The following is a 9,061-nucleotide window of genomic DNA, read 5'->3' as shown; positions in this document are numbered from 1 at the left end:
CTCAGATATAACTTAAATCATCTCCCTATTGTATATGGTACAACTAGCCCTGAGCTTATGAGGTTTCAAAATAGATTTCTAATTACAATTTTTGCAGAAACAGTATTGTGTCTTATAAAGAGCGTTTGAACTGAAAATTAGGAGACGTGGTTTCTAGACCTGGACCTGTCAATAAGATATTGTGTGATTTTGAACTAGTTGTGCAAAGCTAGTGGTGACCTCCCATCTCCCTTCCAACTTTAAGATTATGTGGCTCAATACCATTTCTTAACAAAGTCACAAATAGTTATTGAACACTACCTGGGCGTTTATTGTTCTAAAAAAGGTAGCTATCTCATTTAGAGCAAACTTAACATACCGTGTTATCACTAACACGAATGAAAGACTCATGTGACTTGTTAGGCACCAAGGGGGTTGAAGGGATAAAAAGAGATACATAAGGCCAGGCGCAGTAGCTAACATGTATAATCTCAACGCTTTGGGAGGCCAAGGCAGGAGAATCACTTGAGCCCAGAGGTTTGAGACCAGCCTGGGCAACATGGTGAGACCCTATCTCTACAAAAAATACAAAAAAAAATTTAGCCAGGTGTGGTGGCACACGCCTGTAGTCCCAGCTACTTGGGAGGCTGAGACGAGAGAATCTCTCGCATCTTGGAGGCAGAGGTTGCAGTGAGCTATGATCGTGCCACTGCATTTCAGCCTAGGTGACAGAACCAGACCTTGTCTCAGAAAAAAAAAAAAAAAAGAGAAACATAAAGCAGGTTCTCTGCCCTCAAAGGCTTTAACAAACCAGCTGGGGAAAGAGAACCCATCTATAAGATAACAAATAATGTTCATGTTGTCATTGTCCATGTTAAGGGTCTAATTGGTGTCCAGTTGGTTTTATTTGGGTAATGTTTTTTAAACAAGTACTAGGCTAGGTGACATAATCTTTGAACTCTGTAAATATACAGAGAGAGAAAAATGTGACCTAGACTAGAAACACATATCCTAAAACTGGAAGACTGCAGCAAGAGCAGCCAAAGTACTCTTTCACATAGATGGACAGTGAAACCAGTGCAGTCACACAGGGCCCCACAGTTGGGGTTTAATGCTCTGTGGTTGCTGTCCTGAAATTCTTAATAACATTATCTTTGAATATGAATTTTGTGAGTGAAGTCCAATGGGACAATGGAGCATGTGTCAGGACCTTGGAGGGTCAGCTTCACGTGGTCCTGCCTCCCTCTACCTGCCCTGGAGAGGTTCTCGGGAGTCTGCTCTCCCACTCCCTGTCATCCTCCATCCCAGTTCGTTTCCCCGCCCCGCCCCCCCACAATGACTGCCATCCTCTGCTCCTGGTGAGAGCATGGGGGTAACATAAAGAGGATAGAGTTAGGTATCTGCATTCTGGCATCTCAGGATAGAGCATGGTGGCAGCCCCTGAGCCCTGGGCTGACAGCACCATTGCCCACACATCTGTTGAGCAGCCCGTCAGAGGCTGCATCTAGGTCGGGGGGGCCAACCTCTCCCCTATTCCACCTAGATCCTGAGCACATTTCAGCCCTGAGGTTTAAATTTGCTTGGGGATCACCCATCTCCTATGGATTGAGGCAGCACTCTCAATTTCCATAGACCCTAGCACCACTGAGTGGTATGGGTTGACGGCTGTCAGGAGCAGAACCTGGTAACTGACAGTACCAAGCACGCATGTCCTTGTGCAGCTGTGAGGATTCACACTCACCTCACAAATACCCTCTGCTCCATGCCTGGGAGGAATCTTCTCTTCCTCCTTCCACCTTTCCCAAGTGTGGTTCATATTTGTCTCTTCTGGCCCACTAGAGGCAGGAAATTTTCTATTCACTTTTATATTGTGCTCTGACATTTGCATTTAAAACTGGCATTACACGATATAAAAATAAACATTTAATATCTAAATTTTTCTTTACTTAGAATGATATTAAATAGCAAATAAAAACAATAAGAAAAGGTTGAGAGAGAGACCATGGAAGAAAGAAAAAAGCTTCATACCTACTGATACAGTTTGGCTCTGTGTTCCCACCCAAATCTCATCTTGAATTGTAATTTCCATGTCTTGAAGGAGGGACTGGTAGGATTGATTGGATCCTGGGGGCGGTTTCCCTCATGCTGTTCTCATGATACTAAGTGAATACTCATGAGATTAGATGCTTTAAAAGTGTTTGTCAGGACCTCCCTCACTCTCTTTCTCTCCTACTTCACCATAGTAATATGTGCCTGGCTTCTCCTTCGCCTTCCACCTCACTGTAAGTTTCCTGAGGCCTCCCCAGCCAGGTGGAACTGTGAGTCAATTAAACCTTTTTCCTTTATAAACTACTCAGTCTCCAATATGTCTTTATAGCGGTGTGAAAACGGACTAATACACCTACCTTTAATGCTGCTTTCCTCCCTGATTTTTGACAAGGGCTCCCCATTTTTATTTCGCACTAGGCTTTACAAATTATGTAGTCAGCTCCACAAACAGTAAGAGGAATTCTGTCTTTAAAACATTTATTTGAAATTATGTTTATATAGTTGCAAAAAGTTTAAGGATTTCCAACAATTCCTAATCTCCTACTCTTTTTTTTTTTTATTTGTCACCTCACCATTTCTCTGAAGACTCCTCAAGTTTCCAGAAAACCTGAATTTTAATATCGGATTCTTGGAAACAATTGTTCCACTATCACTTGCACCGTTTTTGTCAGCCATTTTGAATAAAAACTATTCACTAAATATAAACTAAATGGGAGAAAGAGAGCCCCTAAAAGAATAAACAGTATTGCTGAGCACGGTGGCTCACGTCTGTAATCCCAGCACTTTGGGGAGCTGAGACGGGTGGATCGCTTGAGGTCAGGAGTTCAAGACCAGCCTGGCCAACAGGGTGAAACCCTGTCTCTACCAAAAATACAAAAAATTACCAGGTGTGGTGGCATGCACCTGTAATCCCAACTCCTCAGGAGGCTGAGTCAGGAGAATCACTTGAACCCAGAAGGCAAAGCTTGCAGTGAGCTGACATTGTGCCACTGCACTCCAGCCTGGGCCACAGAGTGAGACTCCATCTCAAAAAATAAAAAATAAAAAGAATAAATAGTATCTACTGCATAATATTCTCAATTTGGGATAGCAGAGCCCTAGTCCTCCTTGAACTAATAATACACCCCACTAGGTGTCATTGGCTGAGAGACTGCATTAATACCTAGAGCATGGGGAAGAGATACTAAACATGCACAATCATGATTTCACTTCATATATTTGTAAAGAAAAATCCTATACAAATTATGGAACAAATCGCTTGTAAGCTATATATCATTAAGGAACTATGTGCTTACAATTATGTATCCTGCATTCTTCACTTAGTACTTAAATGTTTCTCCCAATGTGTGTACTGTAATTAGCTTAGTATTTTCTTACTTCTGGATATTAGTTGTTTCTGGTTTTGTGCTTCAAACTCCCATGTTTAGAATTACTTCCTTAGCTTATATTCTCCGTGGGGCAAATAATATGATATTGAATTTAAAAATGGTATTTTCAAATTGCTCTTAAAAATGCTACAGAAATTTCTAGTCCACAAACTTGAGCATTTCACAGTGTCTTAGTCCATTTTCTGGTGCTATAAAGAAAAGTTTACTAGGCTCATGGTTCTGGAGACTGGGAAGTCCAAGAGCATGACGCCTGGCATCTGGTGAGGGTCATCACAGGTGGAAGAGCAGAAGACAGAGGGCAAGAAAGTAAGTGTGAGAGACAACTAGCTTTTCTAACAAAGCCACTCCCACCATAACTAAATCACTCCCACAATAAGAACAGTAATCCATTCATAAGGGAGTAGTCTTCATGACCTCATAGCCTCCCAAAGGCCCTCCTCTTGACACTACCACAATGGCAACTAAGTTTCCAACACATTAACTTTTGGGGGACATATTCAAACCATAGCATACAGCATCTTTTCCAACACTTAAATTTGTCACCTAATTATCAATCATTTTCCAATTCAAAAAGTAAATCATACCTTACTGTTTTAATTTGCATTTCTTTGATTACTAGTAAGACTAAACATTTACTAACCATTTTTAATATCTCTTTAGTAGACTTTGTATATATGTATATACCTTTTAAAAAATTAATAGGATATTACAACATTAGTGCTGGGCTTACATCCTACCAGCGTAGCAATGCTGGCAAAAATAAATTCTCCTCCCCAAACTGACTATCACTGGATTGGATAGGAAAACATACACACACTCTTGACCAGTCATCATGGGTAAAGGATAGAGTAGTACCTTCATTTTCAAGGTTTTGGTCGTTATGTCCAACCCATTATGCTGGTGGATGGAGTCAGCCCTAGTTGAGCTGGGAGCAACAAACATCACTGCCCAATACAAATTCCTGAAACAGACTCAGGAAAACTACGGTGTTCTAACTTTAGACATCATAGCATATGGTATTCAGTGTATTACCACACCTTCAATTGGGTATAAATGCTCCTGAGCTAAAGGGAATTGTGGAACAGCTTATCACAAAGTGACCATTTGTAAAAGACAGAATGTACTTGCAGGTGATCAATTATCAAGTACTTAGCTTCCTACATACAAAAACTAACGTTCCGTTTTAGAACTAGGCATCTGTTAAAAGCAAGCATTGGGTGAGATCTATTGTATACAGTATTTTATGAAAACATTAAGTTGTATCTTTAATGTATGTCCAAACAAAACTTACCTTGACACATCATCCATTATTATCTTTTCCTCTGAGTAAAATTTGTCTGGATTGAAGTAGAACAATAAAAACCTTTGTTAAAAAAAAATGGAAAAGTATCTCTTTTAGGAGATATACTTTCAGCTTATAGTGTTCAGAGAGATGTAAACCATGAGAAGTTGATTGAAATGAATTTTGAAAACCTGAAGCTTAACAGTGCAGAGAAGTATACAATAAAAGACTTCTCTGAAAGTGTAAACAAAAAGAGTGATTACATAAGATTACCTCTGGGTGATTTGGTCTTTTTAGTACACTCTTTCTGCTTATATTTTGATCACAAAGAGACCAAGTATCATGAAGCATCAATTGTTGCTTATGTTGGCCCTGAAATGTAAGTTGGTATTATGTTCTTCCCTTCTGTTTTTCACTGCCCCTTTCATTGCTGTGGGGATTGGGGAGGTGTGAAGGTGTGGCGGGTATGGGGATGCACAAAGAAGCTAAGTAACTTGTCTGAAGTCACACAGACAGTCACTAACAGAGCCAGAAACCAAAATCCTATTTCCTCTAGTCTAATCCACTAAATCCCTCCAACAAACGTCATAACCTCAGCAATTGGAATTTTCTGGGTGTGCATTCCAATGGCTAGAAATCAGGTGAACTGTAAATGCCACCAGCAAGTGCTAAATAAGAACCAGTGAGTGCCCAGAGCTGAACCCAAATCCCAACTCTAAATACTCTGTAGTCAATCTGTTTTTCACATAATTTTTTTGAGTTCTCCTGGATATTATTTTAGCTCTGGAAAGAGAGTTGGTTAAAAACTTGGCATCAACTGTGCAAATAAAATGGAATGAATACTTTTTTAAAAGAGTTTATTTCTTCAAAACATTGGTTTAGAAGCTGTGGAAACAGCCGTATTTAATTAAACAAATGCTAAGAAACCTCATGTTTTCGGTGGAGCAGATATGATTTCTGCCATCTGTCTTTTGCAATTGTAGAGTCTCTGTATAGTAGAAGTGGTAAAAGAAATCATGATTGGTTTCTTCCCTAGCAAACATTTTTCATGAAAATTATCACTGTTCTTAACTACTAGCAGAATGAACAAAATATGACAAAATAGACATAAAAGGAATAGAATTTCCAAGTAGTCTTTTGAAAAGGTCCTGATTTCGGTGATATTCTGTCCATTTTCTCATTCAAAACATATATGCAGTTGTCACCTATTCCAAAACGACATCATTTTTAAAAGGGGGAGATTTTAAGCAGATGAATGAAAACAAGTTTCTTGATTTTGAAGATAGCAGAGTACATGCAAACGCCTTGAAAACCTATAGTTAAGAAAAATGCAGAAAAATGAGATGCCACATGTGCTATATAATATAAAACAAGTTGAGAATCATGAAGGGGATAGGATTTGATTTTTCACCTTATATAAATCACAAATATGTGCAGGTTTTTTTTTATTTGCAGAGTTGGAATAGTAATGTTACTCTTACTCAGAAGGACATTTTGTGGTTACCAGGTAAGAGGATTTTAAAAGCAAATACTTAGTAGTAGTATTACAATCATGACGGGTTCTTACCTCTAAAATTATTTACAATGTGGAATCATATAAATCCCACTTCCAAAATATTTCTTGACTATTTATGTTCATTTTAATTGTCACTAATTCATTGTCTTAATTTAAAATAGCATGATCACATAATCAGACTGCTGCAACCATCTCACAACTCATATCTCTACCTCCTTTTTTTTTTTTTGCTAAGAGTTGACTTTAGAGACTTGAAGTCATGAAAAGTTTACAGCTCCCTCTCCTAATCCTCTACATAATTTGAACAAAACTATGCTGTATATTTTTAAAAGTTTTTAACATGTGATTCTGGAAGACAGTTTGCCTTTTTCTGGTTTTCAAGGTAGGCATGTGACTTTTTTCATTTATGTAACATTATTCTTTGGTACAGAAGAGCCTCTTTGGGTGCTCTGCATTTCTATGTTAATTAAAATCTAGAACTAAGATCTGATAGATTAAAAAAAAAAAAAAAAGCCATGAAGGTCACAGCTTCATATTCATGAATCTTAATTAAAATCTCAAGCTCAAGAATCACTCTGCATGGTACAATAGAAATGCCACTTATGTGGCACTTCATACTTTTGCAAGAGAAAATGCTTTGGAGAAGCACATATCTATTGTTTTTGCCTACTAAGCATCCAGTAACTGTTCTTTCCAGAGCCATGCTTCACTCATTGGTTATATCCTTGAGAGAATGTAAATCAAATAAATGAGCATGTGATCCAGGCTAGTCCAATCAGAAGGTCTCTTCCTGGAATCTGAATCTGGGACAAGTAACAAAGAATTTCATTTGGGAAAAGTGGAACTCAAATTGTCCCTGTTTACAGATGACATGATTGCATACTTAGAAAACTCCATCGTCTCAGCCCAAAATTTCCTTAGGCTGATAAGCAACTTCAGCAAAGTCTCAGGATACAAAATCAATGTGCAAAAGTCACTAACATTCTTATACACCAATAACAGAGAGCCAAATCATGAGTGAACTCCCAATCACAAGTGCTTCAAAGAGAATAAAATACCTAGGAATCCAGCTTACAAGGGATGTGAAGTATCTCTTCAAGGAGAACTACAAACCACTGCTCAATGAAATAAAAGAGGACACAAACAAATGGAAGAACATGCCATGCTCATGGATAGGAAGAATCAATATCATGAAAATGACCATAGTGCCCAAGGTAATTTATAGATTCAATGCCATCCCCCTTAAGCTACCAATGACTTTCTTCACAGAATTGGAAAAAAACTACTTTAAAGTTCATATGGAACCAAAAAAGAGCCCACATTACCAAGACAGTCCTAAGCCAAAAGAACAAAGCTGGAGGCATCACACTACCTGACTTCAAACTATACTGCAAGGCTACAGTAACCAAAACAGCATGGTACTGGTACCAAAACAGAGATGTAGACCAATGGAACAGAACAGAGCCCTCAGAAATAATACCACACGTCTGCAACCATCTGATCTTTGCCAAACCTGATAAAAACAAGCAATGGGGAAAGGATTCCTTATTTAATAAATGGTGCTGGGAAAACTGGCGAGCCATATGTAGAAAGCTGAAACTGGATCCCTTCCTTACACCTTATACAAAAATTAATTCAAGATGGATTAGAGACTTAAATGTTAGACCTAAAACCATAAAAACCCTAGAAGAAAACCTAGGCAATACCATTCAGGCACAGGCATGGGCAAGGACTTCTTGTCTAAAACACCAAAAGCAATGGCAACAAAAGCCAAAATTGACAAATGGGGTCTAATTAAACTAGAGAGCTTCTGCACGGCAAAATAAACTGCCATCAGAGTGAACAGGCAACCTACAGAATGGGAGCACATTTTTGCAATCTACTCATCTGACAAAGGGCTAATATCTAGAACCTACAAAGAACTCAAACAAATTTACAAGAAAAAAACAACCCATCAAAAAGTGGGCAAAGGATATGAACAGACACTTCTCAAAAGAAGACATTTATGCAACCAACAGACACCTGAAAAAATACTCATCACTAGCCATCAGAGAAATACCAATCAAAACCACAATGAGATGCCATCTCATACCACTTAGAATGGCAATCATTAAAAAGTCAGGAAATAACAGGTGCTGGAGAGAATGTGGAGAAATAGGAACACTTTTACACTGTTGGTGGGACTGTAAACTAGTTCAACCATTGTGGAAGACAGTGTGGTGATTCCTCAAGGATCTAGAACTAGAAATACCATTTGACCCAGCTATCCTATTACTGGGTATATACCCAAAGGATTATAAATCATGCTACTATAAAGACACCTGCACACGTATGTTTATTGCGGCACTATTCACAATAGCAAAGACTTGGAACCAACGTAAATGTCCATCAATGACAGACTGGATTAAGAAAATGTGGAACATATACACCATGGAATACTATGCAGCCATAAAAAAGGATGAGTTTGTGTCCTTTGTAGGGACATGGATGAAGCTGGAAACCATCATTCTCAGCAAACTATTGCAAGAACAGAAAACCAAACACTGCATGTTCTCACTCATAGGTGGGAAATGAACAATGAGAACACTTGGACACAGGAAGGGGAACATCACACACTGGGGCCTGTTGTGGGGTGGGAGGAGGGGGTAGTGATAGCATTAGGTGATATACCTAATGTAAATGACGAGTTATTGGATGCAGCACACCAACATGTCACGTGTATACATATGTAACACACCTGCACGTTGTGCACATGTACCCTAGAACTTAAAGTATAGTAATAAAAAAAAATTCATGTTTATTCATCCTGATGGTAATGGTTTCCACTACCTATATTTCTGGAAATAT

The sequence above is a fragment of the Papio anubis genome, chromosome 4 (assembly GCF_008728515.1).
Source record: "Papio anubis isolate 15944 chromosome 4, Panubis1.0, whole genome shotgun sequence".
NCBI lineage: Eukaryota > Metazoa > Chordata > Mammalia > Primates > Cercopithecidae > Papio > Papio anubis.
This window is presented reverse-complemented; position numbering follows the sequence as displayed.